Genomic DNA, 11,979 nt, shown 5'->3' with positions numbered 1-11,979 from the left:
CCTGCTTTACATGAGGCTTGCATAGAGGTAAATTCTTCAGCAATTCCTCTTTTAGTTATATTACCTGTTTTAAAATGCATCCTTTTTTAAAGTTGCCTTTTATAAAACAATATGCTATATGGTTTACTTTTAATTTTGTGACAACCCTATGAGGTAGGGTTATTGAAACTGAGGCTCAGAGAACTTAACTGACCTGCCTAAATTCACAGAGCCCGGAAGTGGTAAAGCTGAGATTCAAACTGTCTGATTTCAAACTCTGTGTTCTTACATACAAATTATGCTACCTTACTTAATAATGTATAGTCAGTGATTTTAATCAACAGAGGTTTCCTCTAATCCTCTGAGTTTTCTTTCCATGAGAGAAAACATTTTAGTAAGATGTAGATTTTTTTTAAAAATCAAATTTCTACACTGATGACAGGGAATATACAGTGTTTGATTGGTGAATGACTGGGGCCTGAGAGTCAGTCTGTGGTTCTCTATGAAAGGAACAGGTGATATAAAATTTATTTCAGGAGAGGAGCTAGTTGGTATATTACCAAAGCTCTGAGCTTGGAGACAGAGGAGAATGCTGATGAGGAAGGCATTGGACAAAAAGGAGAGGAGGTAGGAGTGGCCATCAGAAACCACAGGAAGAGGGCAAGTGGTATTGATTTCTTCCCTTATTTCATGGAAAATTCCCATATGTCCTCAGAATGGGATTTAGGGCAATTCACTGGCTTCCACCCACCCTACGGACTGACTGTCACTGTCCTCTAAATTGGTGATCAAAATTCTAAATTGGTGAACTCACTTCCAGTTCTCTCTTCCAAATATGTGCTGGTTATGTCTCCTGATAGACCTTTCCAAGATGGCAGGACAAGCAATTAAAAGGAGAGACAAGTCTATGATTCTATGACCACCATAATAATCAAACACCTGCTACTTAAAGGGCTGTTCATAGCTAGCGCTGGAACTCAGCTTGTGGAAACAACAGTCACCCCATTATTACTAATAAAAACACATCCCATAGCTATAACTTATTTTAAAATAAACATAAATGATAACATGAAATCCCTAAATGAGAAATGCAAAAAAGAGGAAAATAACATCCTAAATGGCAAAATACCTCACTATCAATTTTCAAATCCATCTGTACAGTATTAAGATCTGGCATCAATTGCTTTCTCCTTTCTTTCTCTTCTGACAACTCACTTTCAGATATTTTGATATTTTCTTGGCTCATTTTCAATATCTGCAGAAAGTATTTTTAGATAATTAATTCTATATATAATAAATATGCTTCCTATAAATTCTGATGACAATATTTATATGCCTAACTCAATTATAAAGTCATCTAGGGGAGCTAGAAAGCTGGGAAAACTAGTTAATGGTACCATAGTTCATAAGATACATTTTCCTTTCTGAGCTTGTTTTCTCAAGAATAAATGGAGCTGATGCTTGTCTTATGTACATCATAGCCATCAGAAGAGAAGTAAAATGTGATTTTGAAAGTATTTTGTAAATTTTAAGCACCTACCAAATATAAGGTATTATTGAAATCTTACCAAATTGATAATAATAATTACAAAAATAATGATAGCAGTTACTATTTCTTTAGTGCTTATCATATTCCAGACATTATGGTAAATTCTTTAGATGCATTATCTTATTTTGTTTTACCAGGATTCCTATGAGATTGGAGCTATTATTATGTTCTTTTTATGGAAAACATAGGTGAGGTAATTTCCCCAAGGTCACGCAGTCAGCATTAGGATTCAAACCAAGTCTAGCTTATAAGCCCTTGTTTTATTTTACTTATTTTTATTGAAGTATAACTGACATATAACATTAATTAGTTTCTGGAGTACAACATAATGATCCAATATTTGTATACTTTGGAAAATGATCACAACAGTCGAGTTGACATCCATCACCATACCTAGTTACAAAATTTGTTTTCCTTATGAGAGAACTTTCAAGATCCATTCTTCTAGCTATTTTCAAATATGCAGTGCAGTGTCATTAAATATAGTTGCCATGCAATACATTACTTTCCTCTAGTTTATTCCTTTTATAACTGGAAATTTGTACCTTTTGACACCTTTCACGCTTTCCCCGCTCCTGCCTCAGGCAACCACCAATCTGTTCTCTATATCTATGAGCTCAGTTTTTGTTTGTTTGCTTTTAGATTCCACGTGTAAGTAAGATCATTCGGTATCTTAATTATTTAACTTATCATAATGCCTTCAAGGCCCATTCATGTTGTTGTAAATGGCAAGACTTCATTTTCTTTTAATAGAGAAATAATATTCCATTGGGTGTACATACCACGTTTTCTTTTTCCACTCATCTATCAATGGACATTTAGGTCATGTCCATATCTTGGCTGTTGTAAATAATGCTGCAATGAACATGGGGGTGCATGTATCTTTTTGAATTACGGTTTTCATTTTCTTCAGATAAATACTCAGAAGTGGAATTCCTGGATCACATGGTAGTTCTATTTTTAATTTCTTGACCATAGTGTTTTCCATAGTGGCTGCACTAACTTATATTCCCACCAACAGTGCACAAGGGTTCCCTTTTCTCTACATCCTTGCCAACACTTGTTGTTTGTTGTCTTTTCTTTTTTCTTTTCCTCTCTTTAATCACCCTCCACCACTTCCACCCCTGACCCATGGATGTTGCCGTTTCCCCTTAAGAACTGAATCTCTGACGGCAGGGTGTCCCTTCTCACACGCTAGCGGCATGTACCCAGGGCCTGGTGCACCTGGGGCCTGGTGCACCCAGGGTATGGTCCGTGGCTCCACCTGGGGTGCAAACCCAGGACCTTCTGTGTTGTTTGTTGTCTTTTCAATAATAAGCATTATAACAGGTATGAGGTGATATTTCATTGTGGTTTTGATTTGCATTTCCTTGATGACTGGTCATGTTGAGCATCTTTTAATGTACCTGTTGGCCAACTGTTTGTCTTCTTCGGAAAAAATGTCTATTCACATCTTCTGCCCAGTTTGAAATCAGATTTTTTTTTTTGCTGAGTTTTGTATAAGTTCTCTATATATTTGGATAATAACCCCTTATTAGATATATGATTTGCATACATTTTCTCACATTTGGTAGGTTGCCTTTTCATTTTGATGCTGGTTTTCTTTGCTGTGAAGAAACCTTTTAGTTTGATGTAGTCCCATTTGTTTACTTTTGGTGTCAGATCTAAGAAATCAATGCCAAGACCAATGTTAAGGAGCTTACTGTCTGTGTTTTTTTTCTAGTTTTATGCTTTCAGGTCTTATGTTCAAGTCTTTAATCCATTTTGAGTTGATTTTTTCATCTGGAGTAAGATAGTGCTCCAGTTTCATTTTTTTGCATGTGGCCATCCAGTTTTCCCAATACAATTTATTTAAAAGACTGTCCTTTCCCCATTGTATATTCTTGGCTCCTCTGTCATAAATTATTTGACCATATATGCATGGGTTTATTTCTGGGATCTCTATCCTGTTCCATTGATCTGTGTCTGTTTTTATGGCAAGACTATGCTGTTTTGATTACTATAGCTTTGTAATATAGTTTGAAATAGGGGAGCAAGATGCCTCTAGCTTTGTTCTTCTTTCTTAAGATTTCTTTGGCTCTTCGAGGTCTTTTGTGGTTCCATACAAATTTCCGTGAAAAATGCCATTGGACTTTTGATAGAGATTGCATTGGGTAGTATGGACATTTTAACAACATTAATTCTTCCAATCCATGAACATGGAATATTTTTCTATTTATCCATGTCTTCTTCAGTTTCTTTCATCAATGTTTTATAGTTTTCAATGTACAGGTCTTTCACCTCCTTGGTTAAATTTATTCCTAGGGTTTTTTTTTTTTTTATGTAATTGTAAAAGAGACTATTTTCTTAATTTCTTTTTCTGATAGTTTGTTATTAGTGTATAGAAACACAACAGATTTTTGTATATTGATTTGTATCCTGCAACTTTACTGAATTCATTTATTAGCTGTAACAATATTTTTGGTGGAGTCTTTAGGGTTTTCTATATATAATACCATGTCATCTGCAAATAGTGACAGTTTTACTTCTTCCTTTCCAATTTTATGCCTTTTATTTCTTTTTCTTGCCTAATTGCTCAGGACTTCCAATACTATGTTGAATAAAAGTGACAAGAGTGTGTACTCTTGTCTTGTTCCTGACCTTAGAGAAAAAAATTTTAGCTTTCCGCCATTGAGTTTGATCTTAGCTGTGGACTTGTCATATATAGTCTTTATTACGTTTAGGTATGTCCACTCTGTTGAGAGTTTTTATTGTAAATGGATGTTGGATTTTGTCAAATGTTTTCTATTCAGAATTAAGTTTCAACAGAAATTTCAATTTAGTTTTTAGTTTAATTCAGAGACTAAAATATTCACTTACTTAAGCCAAAGGAAAAAAAGGGTTGATTTACCAAAAAATTTTATCTAATTAAATTTGGGGGCAAGTATTCTAGAGCTTTGCTTGTATTTCTAGATTCATAACTTACTGCCAGATGTGTATTAATTTAACCTATAGATTTTTTTAAAAAAATTAATCCATTAGTTTATAAAGTTGATTATCAATAATTTACCTTTCACATATTTAATCACAAACTGATGAGTCAGAAAAAAGGGAAGCATTACAGGAAAAATGGATGCTAAAACCTAAGTGTAACTTTTATAAATCTTCCTGTCTACTGATACGGACAAAAGACCTGTGCAAGAATCATGTTGCCTTATTAGCAACAATGTACAAGTATACAGAGAAGGATACATTTTTCCCCCCAAAGCAGCCTCTTCTTCTTCGCCAGCCACCATCTGCACTGGTGAATGTATTTGCACATCCACACATGACATGGTGATGCATTCAACACTTAAAGCAAGAGTCTCCTTAGCCTTACTCTTACACCATCTGAGATACCACAGTAGAAAGGGCAGGAAACATTTCAACTCCTAAAACTGAACATTCCCCTCATTTCCTTTATGTTTTCTCAATATTAGAATGTCGTGTGTTTTAATGCTATAACTTTTAGAAGATAACTTCAAAAGAATATATATTTAAAACTTACCATAATTGTGGCACACTAAATATAGTTATGCATTTAGTCAATTTACATATTTTATGACCACCAACCAAAGTTTAAAACGGAGAAACACAGGAAAGGGACAGCAAATAATATGAGAAATGAGCAATAGTATACATAGAGACCTCTGGGTAGCTGAAAGGAGCCTACCTCATCTGTCAGCCGGCAGTAAACAAAGAGGAGGACTAATGGACTTGCTAGAGAAGAGCCTCATTGGCACTGGGTAGCTGCCAACGACTCTGGAGAACTGTGTAACAGCTCAGAATTTTCCACTATCAATGTTCCACTGTCTGAAAGGTCCAGTTAATGCTCTGAACCACTGTACCTCCCAGGCTCAATATGACAAATGTTACTGCCATCCCCCTGTGTGCTTGCATTGTGCTGTACCCTCTCACAGGCACAGTCAAATGAGATGGCAAATGTAGGCACTGTAAAGAATGAAATACGGCCTGGTCATCACTTTCAGGGAGAGACGGTTCGTGTGGTCAGTGCTGGGCATGCTATAACTCCCATGAGTTAAAATTAATCCCTAATATAAATACTCTCTACAAATCTCACAAGGGTTGATATGGTGTAGAAAATGAGTTCTAGGGCTAGACAAACCTGGATCAACTCCTTTAAGTTTGCTCAGATGTGAAATAGGAATTCTCCTTCCTACTTTGGAGAGGGCTGTTACAGGGATTACACAAGATTATGTTTGTAAAACACCTAGAACAGATCGCATCAGATGACAGATGCTCAATATGTTGTGGTTACTATTATTCCTGCCAGATACCTAACATTTCTTCTATTTTAAGCATTTTCTCTGAGAACACACATATTAGCACTAAGATGGTCTACTGAACGGTAAATCTATCTGCCCACAGAAATGGGCAAGGAACACAGTCATATCTTGAGGAGCCTGCTTGATTTAAGGGAGTAGTTTTCTTAATTATTTGTCCTTTTTAAGTCACACTCTACCCCACCATTTGTTTTCAAAATAAATCTCATAAGGAAACGGTCTAACAGAGTGCCCAAAGTGGAGGCTTCTCTGGTTCTTGGAGGTAGAAGAACTAGAGATTTGCATCCGTGGAACAGCAAGGATCCTTGTAACATAATTTGAAAATCACAGTGACAAAAACAGGTTTTGTAGTCAGTTGAAATTTGAAATTCTTGACTTTCACATTTATGAATTTGTGAGCTTGGTTCCCTCATTTGTAAAGCAGGATAAACAATACCTACCTACCAGAATTTCTATTAACATTAAATGAGTGATGTCATACCTCCAGGAGTAATGTCATTACATTATAGGCACACAGATCTTAGTTTCCATTCTTTTACTTTTTTTTGTAGGAAAATTAAAACAAAGTAGTCAGAGCTAAGGAATGAGGCACCCGAGTGCCCATTTAAAGCTGATGATCCATACCAAGGAAAGCAGGGAACAAGGTCAAGATCTGAAAACCAGCTCTGGAAAAGACTGTCACTCATTACCTACTTATTACTGCACTTAGTTCACTTAATTCCTCTGCTGAGAATGATCCTTTAGTTAATACTTATTGATATCACCATTGCCGGGCTGAACAGCAGTAAGGAAGCTTAAAGTTTTTTCTTCATGAAAGATCAAGAGAGAACTCTGAAGGCAAAAATCTATTTAGCTATGTTATCATTCACCAGGAAATGGCTTTAAAAGGTCATTTAACTATTATTGGTTATTTATTCACTATTATTGATTATTTATTTACCTTCAAAGAGAAGGAATGTTTATTTACAATATTTCTTATTAGCCCATTTCAGCTAGCTCTCTGTGGGATGAAGTGAAAGGATCATTGAAGAGTCAATATAAAGTTTTATTATTTTAGAAAACCATACATATTTCATATCTTGATGACAAGGAAAAGAAAACTGGTTTACAACACAGCCTAACAACACACTCTTAAACAACCAATGGATCAAAGAGGGAATCACAAAAGAAATTACGAAATCCTTGGAGATAAATGAATGAAAGTGCAACAACTAAAACTTATAAGATGCAATGAAAGCAGTGTTAAGGGGAAATTTATAGCTATAAATGCTTAAAGAATTTATCCCATATACTGGGATTTATCCCATATACTGGGATAATTGGACATCCACATGGAAAAAGTGAAGATGGACCCTTATCTAACAGCATATGTAAACATTAACTCAAAACGGATCAAAGACTTAAATGTAAGAACTAATACTATAATATTCATAGAAGAAAACATAGGAGAAAAGCTTCATGACATTTTAATTTGGCAATAATTTCTTAGATATAACATCAAAGGCACACACAGACAAAAAAAGAAAAAATAGACAGACTAGATTTCATGAAAATTAAAACTCCTATATATTGAAGAATACTATCAACAAAGTGAAAGGCAACCCATGGAATGAGAAAAATGTCTACAAATTATATATATATATGATAAGGAATTAATATAAGCAGAACACACAATTAAAACTCAACAACATAAAAACAAATAACCTGGTTTAAAAAATGGGCAAAGGACTTGAATAGATATTTCTCCAATTAAGAATTAATTTCTCCAGTAAGCACATGTAAAGATTCTCAACATCATTACTTATTAGGCAAATATAAATCAAGACTACAGTGAGATATCACCTTATACCCATTAGGATGGCTACCATCAAAAAACCAGAAAGTAACAAGTGTTTATAAGGATGTGGAGAATCTGGAATCTTTGTACATTGTTGGTGGGAATGTAAAATGGTGCAGTCATTTTCACAGTGGAAAATAGTATGGTGGTTCCTCAGCAAAATTAAACAGAGAATTGCTGTGTAATCTAGCAATTCTGCTTCTGGGTATATACCCCCAAAAGAATTGAAAGCAGGGACATTAATAGGTATTTGTACACTTATGTTCATATCAGTGTTATTCACAACAGCTAAAAGGTTGAAGCAACCCAAGTATCTATTGGCAGATGAATGGATAAACAAAATGTGGTACAGACTTACAATGGAATAATATTCATCCTTAAAAAGAAAGGAAATTCTGACATGCTACAACATGGATGAATTGAAGCCATTGCACTAATTAAAATAAGCAAGTCACAAAAGGACAAGTAGTGTATTATTCCACTTATATGAGGTATCTAGAGGAGTCAAAATTATAGAGATAGAAAATAGAGTGGTGGTCACCTGGGGCTGTTGGCGGGGGAGGAGGGCTGAGTGAGGAGTTATTGTTTAATGGGTGAGAGTTTCGGTTTTGCAAAATAAAGAGCGTTTTGGAGTTGCATGGTGGTAATGGTTGCGCAATATGCATGTGCTTAATATCATTGAACTGTACACTTAAAAATAGTTAACAAGGTAAATTTTCTGTTACGTGTATTTTACAACAGTAAAAATAAAAAAAACTGAAAAAAAAGAAAGTAAAACAAAGACTTTTGCAGACAGACAAAACCAGAGAGTTTATCACTAGAAGTGTTAAATCACATTCTTCAGGCTAAAGAAGTATGGTACCAGATGGAAACATAGATCTAAAACAAGTAATGATAAACTCTAGATATGGTTAATATGTGGTCAAATATAAAATACTTTTTTTTTAATCAAAAAATCACTTTAAAATATAATAGACTAAAACAAAATTAAAACAACTACATACTATGGGGCTTATAATAGCAGATGTTGGTTTCTTTTTTTCTTAACAGTTCATTCCTCAATTTCTCTCTTTCTGTTCTCATTTTACCACAAGCATCAAAGATAAAACAGACTGCACCTTCCACATTTTGTCTGGCAATCACCTCAGCTAAATATCCGAGTTTATCACTTATAGGTTTTACTTTCTACCCAACGGTAGAGTATAATTCAGCCAAATGCTCTGCTGCTTTATAACAAGGATAATATTTTCCCCAGAGTCCAATAATGTGTTCCTCATTGCTGTCTGAGGACTCACCAGAAGCACCTTTGATGTTGATATTTCTAGCAACATTCTGTTCATGGCAATCCATGTATATTCTCTATGGTGATAACACTTTCCCAATAGTTTTCACTTCTTTCTGAGCTCTCACCAGATTCACCTTTAAGGTCCCTATTTATACCAATAGTCTCTTCAAGGCAATTTAGGCTGTTTCTATCTAGCACCTCAAAATTATTCCAGCCTTATACATAACACAATTCCAAAGCCATTTCTACAGTTTTAGGTATTTGTTATAGAAGCACCTTACTTTTTGGTACCAAAATCTGTATGAGTTTCCTAGGGCTGCCACAAACTAGGTGGCTTAAAATAAGAGAAATTTATTCTCTCACAGTCCTGAGGCCAGAACTCTAAAATCAAGGTGTCAGCAAGACCATGTTCCTTTTGAGACTGTGGGTAGAATCTTTCATTGCCCCTTCCTAGCTTCTAGTCATGGCCATCCATTCTTGACGTTTCTTGGTTTGCAGATGCATCACTCCAATCTCTGCCTGTGTCATCACATGGCACTCCCTGTGTGTTTCTGTCTTCACATGACATTTTACCTTCTTAAAAGCACACCAGTTATATTGGGTTAGAGTGCATCCTAATGACCTCATCTTAACTTGATTACATTTGCAAAGACCTATTTCCGAATAAGATCACATTCACAGGTATAGGGGGTTAGGACTTAAACATATTTGGGTGGGGGAGAGCACAGTTCAGCTTATAACTGAGACCAATAAACAGAATATATAAAGAGCTCTTGCAACTCAACAATAAAAAGATAAAACTCCATTAAAAATTGGTAAAGTGTTTGAATAGTCATTTTCCCAAAAAGATATATAAATGGTTAATAAACACATGAAAAGATGCTTAATATCATTAGTCATTCAGGCAGTGCAAATCAAAATCCCCCCACAACTACATTGAGATAGTACTTTACACCAACTAGAATGGCTATAATAAAAAAGATAGACTATATCAAATGCTGATGAAGGTGTGGAGAAACTAGAACTCTCATACACTGCTGATGAGAATGTTAAATGGTGTAGCTCCTATGAAAAATAATTTAGCAATTCTCTCAAAAGGTTAAACATAGAGTTAACATATGGCCCAGAAATTCTACTCCTAGGTACACACTCAAGAGAAATGAAAACATGGCCATACAAAATTTGTACATGAATGTTCATAGCAGCATTATTCATAATAGCCACAAAGTGGAAACTACCAAATGTCTATCAATTGATAAATAAAAAACGAATATATACCATTATGTGGTATATATTCACATAATGGAAGATTATTCTCCTACAGAAAGAGGTAAAGAACTGATTCATGCTACAATATGGTTGAATTTTGAAAACACTCTGCTAACTGAAAGAAGACCAATGCAAAAGGCCATATAGTATATGATTCCATTCCTATGAAATGAACAGGATAGGTAAATTCAGAGAGACAAAAAGTAAATTAGCTGTTGCCAAAGAGCTGGGGGGCTGGGGAATGAGAAATGATTACTAATGGGTATGAGGTTTCTTTCTGGGGTAATGAAAATATTCTAGAACTAGATAGTGGTGATAATTGCACAATACTAAAAACTACTGAATTGATACTTTAAAAAGGTGAGTTTTATAGTGTGTAAATTATATTTCAATTTTTAAAAAGAATAACTTTAAATATGTGCAAGATCTGCGTGCTGAAAACTATGAAACATTGCTGTGATAAATTACAGAAGACTCAAATGAATGGAAAGACAGGCCATATTTACACATTAGAGGACTCTATATTGTTAAAATATAAATTTTCCCTAAATTGATTTAAAGATTCAATGCAATCCCAATCAAAATCCTAGCAGGCATTTTTGTCAAAGTTGACAGCCTGATTCTAAAATGAATATGCAAATATAAAAGACCTAGAGTAGCCAAAACAACTTTGAAAAAAAAAAAAAAAGTCGGAGATGTTTTCTTTCTGATTTCAAGACTTACAAAAAATGACAGCGTGGTATTATCCTAAGAACAAACATTAGACTAATGGAAGAGAATAAAGTTCAGAAATAGACTTGCATAATTAATTTTTAATAAAGGTGCCAATGTATTAAAAAAGGAAATAACTGTCTTTTCAATAAATGGTTCTGGAATAACCAGACATATATTTGGAAATAAATGAACCTCAACCTTTACTTTGCACCATATACAAAAATAATCTCCAATGGACCATAAACCTAAATGTGGAAGCTAAAACTGTAATACCTTTAGAAGAAAAGAAAGGAAAAATATTTTGTGACCTTGGCAGAGACAGATATTTGTTAGTTAGGCTTTTTGTGCCTATCATAAAACTATAAAAGGAAACATTGATGAATGTGATCTCCATCAAATTTGAAAAACAACTACTCTTAAAAAATAATAAAAAAAATAAAAACAACTACTATTCATAAAACATTGTTAAGAAAATGAAAAGACAAACCATCGACTGAGAGAAAATATCTGAAATACATACACCCAATGAAGGACTGATATCCAAAATATATAAAGAATTTACTATTCAGTATAAAGAATACATATAATTCAATTTAAAATGAGCAAAATATTTGAACAGATGTTTCACAAAAGAACATACACAAATGGCCAATGGGCACATCAAGACATACTCATTGTCATTAGACACTCTAGAAAGTCAAATTAAAACAACGAGATACCACTACATGTCCACCAGAATAACTAGAATTAAAAAGACTGATGACAACATTGGTGAAGATGAGGAGCAATTGAAAGTTCCAAACCATTGTTGGTAGGAATGTAAGACAGTAGAATGAATTTGGAAAACAGTCTAGCAGTTTCTTATAAAATTAAACATATACTTATTCTATGACTTGGTAACTCCATTTGAGGTATTTATCCAAGAAATGAAAAAAAAAAAAAGACAAAAATTGGTATGTGAATACTAGTAGCAGTTTTATTCATAGCAGTCAAAATTTGGAAAGAAACTGATTGTCTATCAACC

General features: G+C 34.3%; 1 protein-coding gene across 17 annotated transcripts in view; it reads right to left on the bottom strand.

The window, feature by feature from the left end:
- The window catches only part of CCDC30 (coiled-coil domain containing 30), a 101,910-nt gene that overhangs the window by 60,326 nt on the left and 29,605 nt on the right, over positions 1-11,979 (bottom strand). The gene's annotated exons all lie outside the window — the stretch shown is intronic.

The sequence above is a fragment of the Pteropus alecto genome, unplaced genomic scaffold (assembly GCF_000325575.1).
Source record: "Pteropus alecto unplaced genomic scaffold, ASM32557v1 scaffold170, whole genome shotgun sequence".
Lineage (NCBI taxonomy): Eukaryota > Metazoa > Chordata > Mammalia > Chiroptera > Pteropodidae > Pteropus > Pteropus alecto.
Note: the sequence above shows the minus strand (reverse complement) of the source record. Positions and strands in the feature narration are given on the sequence as shown.